A 14,393-nucleotide genomic window follows, 5' to 3' on the forward strand; every position below is an offset into this window, starting at 1 on the left:
ACTATTTTGGCAATTTGGTATTTTCTAAAGAAGGGACAAAGGAGGAGGAGAAAGCTTCAAGGCAGCAGAACAGCTAAGGCTGAGTATTTCTAGTTGCTTCATTAAGATAGTTGACATTAAAAAGTGTGAATTGTTTTAAGGAAGGCTCAATATCTTGCATAATTGAAGTTTTTAACTTGAGTTTTTAACTTGAGTTTCTATTTAATTTAGTTATTTTCTAAATACTTACTAATGTTGGACTGATGCATGCACAAAAGGCCTTGCTGAAAGGTCTGTGTTTTACAGCTCATAGATTGAGAAGGATTAATCCCCAGATGAGAAATACTTAGCAGAGTAATTTATGTACCTGTGTTCAGTCTTTCAGATTCCTGTTGGTGCTCCACTGTGAATAACTATGTTTTTCATTTTCTGTCCAAAGCTGTCATACGACGTTGTGCTTCATACTAAACTGTTGTCTTCTGYTTGGGTGCTGATTACATTTCATTGGTATGAGTGATGTGATCTTTCTTGACAGACAAAGTCTGTTGGGATAGAATATACTATAAATACAAGAGGCTATGCTGCATAGAGAGATTTCTAGTTGTCAATGAAATTGAACTTTTATTCTCAGGCATGGAATCATGGATTTCAGGGATTAAGAAAAGCCTAAAAAAAACCCATACAATTTTGCAGTAAAACTAATTCTGAGATTGATATTTGCAGATCACAGTAGTTCAGAGGAACAAGTGCAGCTTGCCTTTAAATCAAGGTCCAAATGTTTGAGAAAGAAGGGTTACTGGGAAGCAACGAGTAATTGTCAAATGACAACTCTGGGAGCTTAAGTTATATTAAGCTTAAGACCATGCTGAACTGAAGAATTTCTCCAAAAACTGAAATTCAGAACTAGATAGACTTTGAGACCTGTAAGTGTAAAGAATGTCAATGAAACTGCAACTAAGAAAACACTGAGAAAGGAGCTGCAGCAAAAAAGAAACACAGCAAAGGTTATTTTGCCATTGTATTATGAAAAGTTAAAGTTGACCCTCTTTTGGGGGGGGTGGAAGGTCACTGAAGTATGTAGAGGTCTTAGAAACAAGGATGGGACACACCTTTGAAAACAGGGAGGGTTTCTTTCTGAAAAATACCTTGTTCTGTGTGAGTCTGTAGATTTTTGGTTGCAAAAATATCCATAGGATGAAAAATGGCAAACAGAACAAACAGAGAAATTTGAGCACTGTTCAGTAAATCCTCCCTCAAACTACATCTTCTGAGCAAATTAACCTGTGGTGCTGGCCAAATTCTAACCCTACCTATATCTTCCCGATAGTTCACTTGGATATGATCTTCTCTAATAGTCTCACCCTTGTAGTGGCTCTTGCAATTGCATTTGCTTACTGATTGAATGATCCTGATGCCTTGAACAGATTGAAAGATGCTTTGGAATCCCATAAGGTGAGATTTTATCATCAACATTAAGTAGTTCTGGTTATTCAAGACTACAAAAGAAATCATTCCCTTGTCACAGGCCCCTTACCTTGTGGTTCAGTATTAGCCATGTCCCACTTCTGACTCACAATCTATTTTCTTTCTATTAGAATTACAGGAATTGCAACCAAATCTCTGTTACAAGAGGTTTATTTCCTTACAATAATCCTCACTAACACTACCTGGGAAGTGCTGTGTTTGTTTGTTTGTTTGTTTGTTTTAATGTATCCCATGCCAAGGAGGAAACAGGATGGGGGGGAAGGGGGGGTGTCTTATGCAAGAAAGTCCACTGCAGGTTTCCTAAGCTGTTGAAGTAGCCATCATTCATAAAATCATAGAATCAGTAAGGTTGGAAGGGACCTCTGGAGATCACCTAGTCCAACCTCCCTGCTCAGCAGGGTCACCTAGAGCATGTTAGACAGGGTTGCATCCAGGCGGGCCTTGAATATCTCCAGAGAAGGAGACTCCACAACCTCTCTGGGCAACCTGTTCAAGTGCTCTGTCACTCTCACAGGGAAGAAATTCAGGCGGAACTTCCTGTGCTTCAATTTCATCATCTCTGCTGTGCAGTACTGAGGGGTGGAGAACCCACAACTTTAAATGTCTGAGGTTGAGAAGTGTGTTATGTCTCATGCTGTGTGATCCACATGGAATGACAGAAGTCACATGTAGAGTCTGAAATAGATTCCTGGCCCTGCTTCAGCTCACCAGGCCTCCCTTAATACTTCCAATGCATTACTGCACTACTTTACAAACTGTAGGTATTCCTTTGGAATAGCAAGATAGATAAAGGCACTGAAGAGTAAAAGCAATAGCATACAGACTGTAACGAATGAAACAAATGGTATCAAAAACACTGGGGATATATTAGTATTATGTGCCTGTGCAGAGGTGACATCACAGGTGTACTACCACTTAGAGTTGCACAATTATTTCAGTTGTGACTGGGAATTACTCTGGCAGCCTGTGGTTTTATAACTATTTAGCCATGAAAGGTAAATTTACCCAGTCTCACAAACCTAATCTGTAAAGCCACATGGACTCAGTGCTGAGGAAAACCAAAGGTAACCACRGGAAAAATCAAAGCATGTTATGCCTTTCTAGGGCTCTGCTGCCTTCCTGTTAGCATGCACGACTTCTCGTTCACTCATATTCCCAACATGATAGCCTTAAATCTTCCTTAAGTGGTATCTTCTCAGGTTAATTAATCTCTAGGCTTAAACTTGCTGAGAGCAGCAGGAAGTCCAGCCTGAAGTCAGCAATGTTACGATTGCATCTTCTAATACTGTTTATCCTGCATTAGTGTTTACTTAAGGAGAAAATTGATCTGTAATTGATATTTCAGTCTTCTAGAGCTGATGTTGGGGGAGCCCCCTGYGAAAGGCTTTTATAGTAGACAAGTATTTAAATCCTAGAAAGGTAGGTGAATGTTTAAACATGTGGCTTTCTTTGCCCTATACCTAACCCAAATTCAGTTCTGATTATTTCCAGATTTTCTTACTCCCCCCTTTAAAATGCTCAGGATTTCAGAACTGTAAGATGTAAGGCCTGTTTGCCTTCAAACACCAAGCATGAATTAAAGTACTGCCATCAAATACACTTTTTAGCACAGTATAGCAGGTGCTGAATCCAATGTTCATTTCTCCCTGAATGTTTTTCTTCTCCTGATTTCAGGAGATGTAGCTAAGAGGCAGTTGTAGTACTGCAATTAGAAGCATTGATCTTCCATACATTTTGGACAATAAATGAAGAAAGAAAAAGATTTTTTTGGTGAACAGATACTACTGAGAGGTACACCATCATAATGGGCATACATAACCAAACTGAACTATACTCAAGTGTGAGGCTTTACTTACTTGGGCTCATGTGCCAAAGCCTGTTGCTGATGATGCTAGAAGGCTGATATTCAGAGTTCTCAAGCAGCAGCTGGTCCTTAAATGATGCCCTTTAGGAAACAAAGTTTTTGTTAGAGAAACTATTGACTCTGGGGGGGCCTTCAGCGCAAAGTAGAACAAGGGAGATGTTCCTTTCCTTATGTAAGAAATGCATGTGAACCTAAGGTTTCTGACCATTAACACAGCTATCTAATTATTTAAATTTATATGAGATCTCAAAAATCACACCTCTGGTGCTGGCTCACAATGCTTTTTTTCTCTTCAAACCAGAACTGTAACTGCATCACACACTTGCACAAAAGCAAGGTTATAGTGTTAGATATGCAATTGGATTCCTTTCCTATTTGTCCCTTGTTGCTGTTGACTCTGAACACTGTACAGTCATTACAATTCAGGTAGCAGYACGTGTGTTTGTGACACAACTTGAGTAGAACAGATGAAAGAAAAATTCAGGGATCTTGATCCCATGGAAAAAAATTCTATGGAGAGAAGAAGTTACAGGAGAAATGTGAAGAAAATGTTAATATCAACATTACTTCCAAGAAAGAGGACTTGAAATTTCTATGTAAGCTATCTGAGACGCTACACTGGAAATGCTGGTTTCTAAACCATCAGAGCTGCATTTATATTGCTGCCCTTCATGTTTGTGCTATAAAGCTCCTTGGCAGACATTCGTGATGTATTTTATTACAAGCCCATCAACTCAAAAATACCTAATGCATACCCAACTGCCAAGTCAGAGCAAGCTAAGCACTATCATCTTCCAGTCCTGTTCTGTCTAGAGAGTTCTCCACAGGGCAGAATAACTCCATTAAAATACTATAAAGATTGTAAAAAATAACAAAAAATGGAGTGACACTATTATCTCATGAATTTACCAGATTATTGTTTAGCTGTATTCAATAATGGCAGCTTGCTTATTTTGTCTGAAAAGAACATCAGTCAGGGAAACAGGCATGTCATTTTGTGCCAGATAAAATTCCCTCATAGATGGCAGATGAGCAATTCCTGGTTGTGGCTGCCAGAGATTCTCACTCTTCTGATAAGTGGAGCAGGTAACATGTTAACATTTTGGATACTTCGATTTGGCTTATCTGACTGGGACCACACGGATTCATTCATGTACTATTTTGAGCTGTTTTGTTAGCCAGACAATGCAAACATCTACATAGAGAAAAAGCTAATATCTACTGTTTGTCATTGCCTAGAATCTGGAGTTTCTCAATGCTTTGGTAACTACAGCTGGCCTGCAGCTCTTCTCTAGGTGATGCACATAGTATTACAACAGGTGGATGTTTCATGAATAGCACAACCTGATATATTCTGCACTTGTTTTGCTGTGAAACGCCTTAAATGTCAATCTGTCTATTGGAATGAGGTGAGTTATCTTCTTCATTCCTAACCTGATGTGTGGTTTCTGCTATCAACTTGCTAGAGTTTACTCTTCCCCGAGAGCTTTGAGCTGTGATTAATGCTATGGCCTGTCTTTAAATACAGTCCTGCTGCTAAGCTTTTTGATAATTTGGTGTGCTCAAAAGCAATCTAGTGAATGGTTTAGAAAAGCCAAGACCTGCACGACCATCACAAGGCTGCTGCAGGAAATGGGGAAAGGACAAAGAGCTATTTGGTTATGGCCACTTCTCAGTTTCCAGAGTAAAACTGATAAAAGTTTGACTGAACATTAATAGCCTATTAAGAATCCAGTTGTGAACACTGCTCAGTGAAAATGCTGCCAGTCACAGCTTTTGTGAGAACAAGCAAGCTGCATGTTGGAGAGTTCATGATTTATTTATGGACATGTGTGGCTCATTCATACCATTCCCCAAATCAGAGCTTTTCTCATTATTTTTGCGTTTGCCAATTTTTCTGTGCTATGAAGGAAATGCAGTTGCTTTGCTCTTGGGCTGTTTACCTTCTGTGAATGTTGAGCAGGGCCTTTGCCAAGACTTTGGATTCAACTCCTCAAATGGCCCAGCTATTTCCCCAGTCATGTGTATTAAACTACTGCTCCCTTTAATCTTGGCAATTTCATGCTGCAGTATCCATCTGTTTGGAAAAAGAAACCCAAAACAGACAGTACTGCTTGAAATGATCACAGATTTACTTAGTTGCAACTTCAARTAGTTCTTATTTATACCTCATTACATCCCAGGGAATAAGAAGGTCTGCCTGGGACAACTGGAGCTTAACCTCTGTCTCTTGGATGACTGAAACATACTTATGTTGTAACATCCAGTATCTTTCTTTAAAGTTATATTGCAAATGATTGCATTATCCATTTGTCTGGTCATTTAATGTCATGCAGAGAACTAAATCTGCTCAGAAACCTTTATGATTTCACTTGCTAAGGCTTAAAAAGTTGAAGCAATTTTCCATGCTTCCTGGATTGCACACTAAATATCCCTCCTTTGCTCTTCACTACTTGCAAACCAAAGTTTGCTGCTGAACATCCAAGCAAATCTCGGCTTCTAATATGCCTCTTACTGCCTCAGTTGCTTTCGGAAACAAAAATAACCAAGTCTGTAATGTTATCTTTAGTGATCTTATCCCCAAATCTTCCAGGATTATTTTCTTTTCRCTTCCAGCCCCAGTGTCCCATGCTTCTCAGCTCTCCTTTGCCTCTACTGACCTCCATCACTAATAAACTTCTCCAACAGACTTCTAGTAGTTCCTCTCTCTAGTCGTATTTCTGCTCTATTTAGACTGGTAACGAACATTTGCTTGGTGGGCAGTGTTCTCTGGGGCCTGCCACAACAGTAATAATTCCAGCAAAAGGCCTCTAGTGTGAAAACACCACATGCTACAAGCCAGTAATCAGCAGCTGAACAAGAGCACTTCAGTCAAAAACCCATCCATTCTCCTTACACTAGTGAACAGGCCACTGATGACCTATTCCAATGAAGGATTTGGAACTTGTTTCCAGCTTCAGACTACTATTTTTAACCTCAACATGTGGTTATTCTATCTTACTGGTTTTGTTTCAAAGAGGAGGAAAATGGCCTTTCTGGGCCCAAGGATTTGTTTGAGTTTTATACGGTTTTGTTGGTTTGCTTTCTTTTAAGTTACTTAGTATCATTTTCCTTTCTTCCTGCTTCCTATTTTTACATGCTCAATTTCAGAAGGGTTCTTTCCTCTTCTGTCCCTATTTAGACAAATACTTAAAAAGAAACTGTATATGTAACATTCAAAACCAGTTTCTTCATGAAATGCTTTGCATTAACTTTTCAAACATTCAGGATAACTCCAGATGTATTAAAAAAAAAAAAAAAAAGCTGATAAAGCTGAAAAGAGTAACTTTTAAAAACTAGACTTAGTGAATTTAATATCCCCAGAAACCACCTACAGAAATTTCTCTCTTTGGATGTAACCCTGTATCTGTTGAGTCTTTTAAATTAAAAAAATCTAAGGATACTTCTAGATTTCATTAAACTGAAGAGAGAATGATCATTACTTTAAATAAAAAATAGTGTTTGCCCCAAACTTAACATATTGAAAAGTTGTGTAAGTAATTTAGTACTAATTGCACAATTATTTTATGAGGTAAGTAATAGAATTCATGAAAGCTTTACTAAGCATAGAGAGGACTTACTTTAACAGAGTAAACAATGGTGACTTCTGTAATGACTACCTTTGCCACTACGCTGATGTTGCTAGAAGGCAAAACCTTGAACCCTTACACTACACTAAGTCATTTGTGAGAAAGGATTAGGTAAAATATAATGTACCTGAATTTTAAGGTTTGACTGAAATATACTTCCATTAAAAAAGGAAGAAGGAAAAGAAGGAAAGACAGAAAAGTAGGAGAGATGGCACTGTAAACTCAAAAGCATTGATTTGAGCCGGCCAGTCAGTTATCATCAGAAGGTCTTGACAACAGACTAATAGGTTTTTCTGAAGATCCAATCAAATTTTCTAGGCAGTGGCTTGAGGTGTTCCACATGGGATAATATCTGTTCCATACTGTATTGATTTGACTGTGACATACTCTCCCCCCACCCCCTTTTTGAATTCAGTTCCTTATTCTTTGTTAAGAGTTGAACAGAATCATGGAAGAAGATATTCTGAAGTGTATTTCCCATTCCCCCATTAATGACAGAATCCACTTTCTCTTTTGGTGTGCCTATTTGTTTAGCTATTGCTAATGCCATACCTAATGGCTTCCTGATTTTCTTGTTTTATATTCTAATACATGCAACTCTGGAGAACAAAAAAAATACTATGAAAGAGCTTCAGTTTGCAATAAATATTTTTTTTAAAATAGACAGATTCCCAGAGTAAAAGAGGGACTTCCTTTAGTAATGCCTTTGTAAACTCAGTAACACAAATAAAGAGAAGCTATGTCTTCAGGAACTGACTGCATTATCCTTTTAAGACTGCAACACTACATTTAGTATTTTAAGAAGCTCTCCTTCCCCCTTAATTAGGTTGCAGGAGCATTTGATTAGAAGAGAGGCTGCAAATATTGGATAGAAGCAACGCTCTTATTAGATGAGGCTGCCCTGTTGCAACTTCYGGGAGAGTGGGCAGTACCGCGCTAGCCCTTTGCACTAAAAACATGGGTTCCTGAGGCTGATATTCAATCACAGCCTGAGATACAAGAGGAAGCACTGGGTAGGGATTCTCATGCTTGGAGCTGTTTGAACACAGAAGGAGAAACAGTTTGTGCCTCAGAGCTTGCAGACTTAGAGACGGCCCTAGAGGTGCCCAGAACAAGCCCAGGCCAAGGAAGTAGCAGCACGGAAGTAATGCCAGCATGGTTTCAGTCAGCCCAGTTGCATGTCTAGTATTCCCTCCTGATGGCACAATAGAAACAAGAAATGTGTCACTAATCCCTCCTTCCTCACTCACCCCCATTTATAAATGTACCTTTGCAGTAACAGCGAGATGCGGTGTTTGAAAGGTCCTCTGAGATGTCTTCGTCAAGATGTTATGGAATTTCAGCTGCCCATGAAATGGAAGCTACTGGAATATGGATGTGAAATTAAACTAATTAGTGTAACAGAGAAAGTAACTTAAGTCTTAACAGCCAAGAGAAGTTTTAAACTAGCCTTGTCCTATTTCAAATGGCAGTAGCAGAGACATTTCCTACTGCATATCAAAGGTTTTCCAGAAAAATAACAATATATAGTTAACAGACTTAGGGGGGCAGGTTTTTAACCAATGTCCCCACTTGTAAGATAAGTGCAGGAAAAACGATTCTGACCAGCAGGACTGATCATAAGCCCTTCAGATCAGTAACTGCAAGGCTTGAGGGCTTCCCCTGGCAGGCAAAATGCATGTGGGCAAAGCCCTGCCACTGTCTTGTGAACTGGGGAAGTTTCTTGGTGAACTTTAGGCAGAATTACATAAATAAATAAGCACACAGAAATTAAAGCTCTGCCAGCTAAACAGAGAGGTACAGATGACAAGCTCGGCTTCCCTCTAAGCTCTTCCCTATTATGGCTAGCTACTGCTAAACTATATGGCAGGATTCATATTGATCAGCTGTCTCCAGTTTTGGAGGGGCAGCGGTTTAGCATGACTGGTGCTTAATCGATTAAGGCAGTGGCCCCTCCAAACAGTAATACAGTTTCCCCAGGCTCTGSAGAAATTCCCTTCAGTTTTCAACTGCTGAGCACTGATAGCCTAATTTCAGCCTATTGACAACCTGCTTGAGTTGCACTGGTGTCTGGAGATCTGTTCAGTTCAGTGTTTAACTCTCACCTGATTGGCATCAGTGCTCATGGCAAGGCAGAGTTAGCAGATGCTTCATCTGAACTTCTCGAGCAAACTATTCCAAACATCTGCACCGCTGGAAACGGGAGGATAGGAGCAACCTATATCTATCACGCTTGCAGATGGTGGGGGGGAGGTAATTGCTTTGAATTTGGACAGCCAGATGCTTTACAAGTGTAAAATCAGTACAGCTGCCCTGGCAACAATGGAGGCATGCTTACGTCCACCAGCAGGATACCAGCTTTACTGCTAATAATGTGCAAAAAATACAAGAAAGAGGATGAGAGCAGAGCAACCCCTTCCTTTGTATATTCTCTTAGGGACAAACCCCTCAGAGAAGCTGTGAGACTAGGAACATCGGTTCCTCTATTCCTATTGCAGCTGCCTGCACTACTACTGCCTGCAGAGAATGAGTGGGATGGTGAACAGATGGACCTTGTATTCAATCTGCTTACAATTTTTTCCTGTCCTGTGTAATGTCTGCTCCTTATTCACCCCTCCTTACCTTTTCTCTCCTTCCTTTATACCATTTCACTCTCATTTAATTGCCTTGCCATGCTGTTTGCCAGGGCACGGTTAGACTGATTGAATCCACTGTTTTGTTCCTAACTTGTCAGTCTCTCATACAGACATATAGATGCTGACTACAAAGCACTTCCATCTGTTTTTCCTGTCAAATAAGGCCTAGCTAAATTAATATCGGTTTTAACCTGCATGTGTCTGCACATCTACTTCACAACCCATGATGTCTTGCTTCAGCTTCTGATTCCGTTTCACAGAATAGTAGCACCGGTATTATAAGTAGTATACAGGTAAAATAGCAGGATAGAATACAGATAAGAGTAATATAGATAGAATGCATACAGAAAGACACAATTTAGCAGTTCCTCAACCAGTAGTGGAAGCAAATCAAAGTCAGGCAAGTGATCATCAGTACTTGACAGCCTAGTTTAGTCTAGGTAACTTTGACCTCCAGATAAAAAGRGAGTGGTGCATCTTCAGAGAAGTGAGGGTATTCAGCAGTTCCCTGAGGTATCATTCCTGTCCCCTGACTTTACTACAGAGTAAGACCAACTTTTGCCTTTACTCCCTTTTGTTCTCAGTTAATTGCTTTGCTGAGTGGTTTGAGGCTGTCCTGCACCCTGTCCCCAGAAAGCAGGTAAGCACCTATTCAGCTTTAAATACCTAAGAAAGTGCAAAGACTCTTCACGCACTTCAATATTTTGCTGGATTGGAGTCTTTCTCTGTTTCTGTTTCTCTCCCTGTGAAATATGGAACGTTTTCTCTATCTCAGAATACAAAGGGGGAAGGTTAAAAAGATCCCGAAATACTAAGCGCTAGATAGAAACAGGGATTATTTCTCTCTGTTTTCAAAAGATCTGCTAGACATTTGGAATGCTCCATTGCAACCTCCTCAGTTGCTTTCTGGAAATCCTGTTCTCCCCTGGATAGCTAAAACAAGAGCTTATTTCAAGTCCCACCACTAATAGTGTAGCCCTTCACATTTCCACCAAGTTCTCACATATACCCTTTGTGATGAGTTGGGTTCCTTCCCCTTTCTCAACAAAGTACTCTCCTCTGATGAAAGGTACATTTCCCTTGTTGCCTTTGGCTCTTTGCAATGCTACCTGATTGGTCCGGATGCTGATGGCTGTTATTAACAGCTGGTATTTGGCATATTTAGCCTTCTGCTTGGACACCCTGGGTTAAGAGTCCCATCAGCAGATCTCCCCTGTTCTCCAGAGTGCTGTGGCACCTTTTTTTCCCTCTAGAAACCCTTGCCGCTGCCTCCTTGCTGCAGGAAGCAGGGGGAGCAGCACTGGAGTCCTCTCACCTGCCTGAGAGCAATCAGATCAGGTACACATAAAACAAGCTGCCAGGAGTAAAAGGAATATTTGATCACACGCCCTCCTCTTTCTCTGTACTCTGCTCTCCAGCCTCCCTTGGGGCTGGCACCTCACTGCCTGTGAGTGCTGCAACCTTACTCTTGTCTGCACAGAGACGACAGGCTTGGCAACAGCTACTCAAAATGGCAGCTGCAGAATATCAATAAGGTAGAGAAAGTAACTTCAAGTCTGAGAGTCTCTGCATGTTTTCCTTTTTCTTTTCCTTTACATCCTCCCTACGTTTCCATCTCCTCTTCACTGCTTTGCTGTTGAATTCCCATAAGCTTTCCATCTCCTTCTTCCAAGACTTGCCTCATCCTTTTGCTTGTCACCAGAAACACAGGTGTTGCCCAGTGTCACCATTCCCTGTGGCTGCTTTACTGGGAAAGATGTCCTGGCCAGCCCAGCCAACCACTGGAAGTGGATGGTTCACTCGGACACTTCTCTTGCCTTTGGCCAGATATCCCTCTTCCATCCAAAAAAACCACTTATGAAAGTCAGCAATCATCAGGAGTGGTGACCTAATTGCAGAAGACTATATTCGGTCACTACATTCCCCAATAGTCCTCCAAGAGGTCTGGGGAGTCTTTCTCTGCGTCTCCTTAGGCTCTTCTTTAAGCCCAGTGAAGCCCCTCAAATCCTGATTCTCAGCTGCCTTACCTATTGTGGTGACCATCTATGCTTGCTCAAGTAGTGTAGCAAATTTCATCACTGATGTTCTCACTCTTTTCTTCCCAGAATGAGCTCTCCCATGTGTAATGCTGGAAGCCAGCAATATGTGTGGCTGAACAGCACAGCACAACTGCTTCCCCATCTTTTCCGCTGTTTGTCACGTAGACTGAATTTGATCCTTCTGCAACTCATGCGCATCCCACAGAGAGATCAGGTCCAGGTACGTCACTTCATTCACGGGAAACAGGAACTACTCAGCCACTTATCTCAGAGAAGGTTTCAGGAATAGACCCGCTGTTCTGCTTTTATAAAGCAAGTTTGCCTCCAACTTTTAGACTGTTTCTTTAGACACGTATCTTAATAATTCCACRGTCCAAGCTTTCACTTCTTTCAGGCCAGTCAAAGCACTCTGACCACAGTCTGGCACCAACACTTCTTACTACAGTCCTTTCAGCAAGTCTAGAGGAGCCACAGTTCATGCCTAAGACTTGGACTTGATCTGGGTTTTTTTTCAGTATTAGAAAACAGCCTTTTTAAATAGGCAAACTCTTCAACCAGAACACAGCCTTTTAGGGAGCTCAAGTAAGCTCACGTTTTTGTAGCAAATTCATTTTTAGAGTCCAACACTGCAGCTCCGACTACTGTGTTCACACATCTGCTATATTCCTGAAACAAATCCATTCACACATTGACAGATCACGATAGGTCCCTCGTAACAGCCAAACCTACTTACATGACCAACACTCATGTCCCTTATTCCTCTGCCCCAGTGGAAAACTTAATCCCTTTCCACGCACAGCTCACCACAAAAAGCACTGGGTAAACTAGGTCATGCTTGTCAAAACAGAGCTTGCATACTCTCCATGTAAGAGCACAACAGTTGGCCTTGTACCCTTAAGGCTAGACAGCTCCATACCAGGTGCAGAGGAGAGGCAGCTTACCCAATACCTGGTGTGCCACACGCTGTGACCAAGCAGCAGTCCTTGCTGTTAAACCCTTGTCATCGTAACAGCTACCTACCGCAGAAGTAGCTTGGAGCAGCTCTTCCGTACTGCTCTAATGCAGGCCCCTGTAAAATGCCAGAGATAACACGTTCCCAAATACTGGGGACACAGCGACAGGAGGGTTACTCTGACAGTGGCCTGTACCTGCAACAGACAGAGGTTCCCGCCAACACCCACTTGTTAGAGAGACATTTGTCACAGCAACTCCAGGAGCTTTCTTTCTCCTACTCTTCCCTGTCCATAATCAGCCCGATTATGTCTGGGTAATTTTCCCTTCTTTGGGTAATGCTGCTGTGGAAAAAGAACAAGGAGAATAGCAGCATTTTTCTGTGACTAAGAAAAGGTGTACGTGGCCCTGATTGCAAATGAAAAATTAAGGCCCCGTGTCTTGCATTCATTCCTACTTGATTACACACCAGCACGTAAACAAATCTTCACCCCATTGCCTGAGGGGTGTCAATGATCTACCTTTTCTTTCACTCGTCTCTCCTTCAGCAAATCTATAATGTATTTAATCTTCACCAGTCACTCTCCTCAGTTTTTAAATGTCTAATTTGCTGCTGAGCGCGGCTCCAATTCTCTTTGTGCTGCGGTTTTAACTCCCTGGTTTGTGTTTGCCCAATCGTTTGCTTGAATGGAGAGAATCAAATGCATCTGATTCTTTGGAGAAAGGGGGAGAAACTAACTAAAGGGCATAAATTTTTCAGCATAATTGTCCAAGTAAACACCTCTGTGGTTTGAGAGCCTACCTATGTCTTGCTCATGTTGCAGTCAGCAGACTGTTTTCAAGCAAGGTTTTCAAAACGATTCGAGACAGTTCGTGAAACGAGTTGATACAGGAGCTAAGAATAGACTCCCCAGTTCGCCTTTTGGCAGGGGAGCTGCTGACASACACCAGCCTCAGCCTGTGATGCACAAATGCTATCTGGGCCAGCATAACACCCTGTACAACCTGCAAAAAGCCCAGAGCCTGCAGAAAAAAAGCAACAACTGCCTTCCCTGTGCAGGTTTGTAAGCAAGTGCTTAGGCTCATGCTGACCCTCTGCTCGGCCAGGCCTCCCTGGGCTTGCTGTAAAAACATTGCAATGTGGACTACTTTAGGCAGACACGAATAGAGCCAGAGCTGGTACTCTGTATTTTCCGGCAACCATGTGAAGTGTGTGGCGATTAGATGCAGACTTGATTAGCTCAGACAGATGCAGCCCAATTTCASGAACCCGTTTTTCAGCCCCAGTCATGCTGCTGTAAGGGCACCCGCAACATAGGTCACACCAGCTGAGTCCAGGGCCAGCGCTCGCACTCGAGCAGGACCGGCTTTGGAGTAAAGCACAAACACGCCTTTTATTTACGGCGCAAACGGGCTGCTACTAAAAACCAGTTTTAACTGGCTCCARCTTACCTGCGCGCCACCACCTCCTCCACCTTCCAGAAGCTTCTCCCGCCCGTGGGCGGCCCCGCGCCTGCGCACTGCGGGGAGGCGGGCCGCGCCTGCGCACTGCGAGCCGCGCACAGCGGAGGGGCGGGGCCGCGCGTGCGTAGTGCTGCCGGCGCGTGGCGCCGCTGAGGCGACGCGACGCGACGCGACGCGGCAGCAGCAGCGCCGGGCGGTTTCGATCGTGTCTGCGGAGCGATGCCCTCCTCGGAGGCCGCAGGTGCGACCTGTGGCGTTTTGGTGGAGCTTGGAGCGGGGGAGGCCCAGCCTTTCACACATAAATCTTGCGTTCACTTTTTCCTTCTTTTTTTTTTAACAAAAAAGG

The sequence above is a fragment of the Rhea americana genome, unplaced genomic scaffold (assembly GCF_003343005.1).
Source record: "Rhea americana isolate MKP2758 unplaced genomic scaffold, rheAme1 scaffold_197, whole genome shotgun sequence".
NCBI classification, from domain to species: Eukaryota; Metazoa; Chordata; class Aves; order Rheiformes; family Rheidae; genus Rhea; species Rhea americana.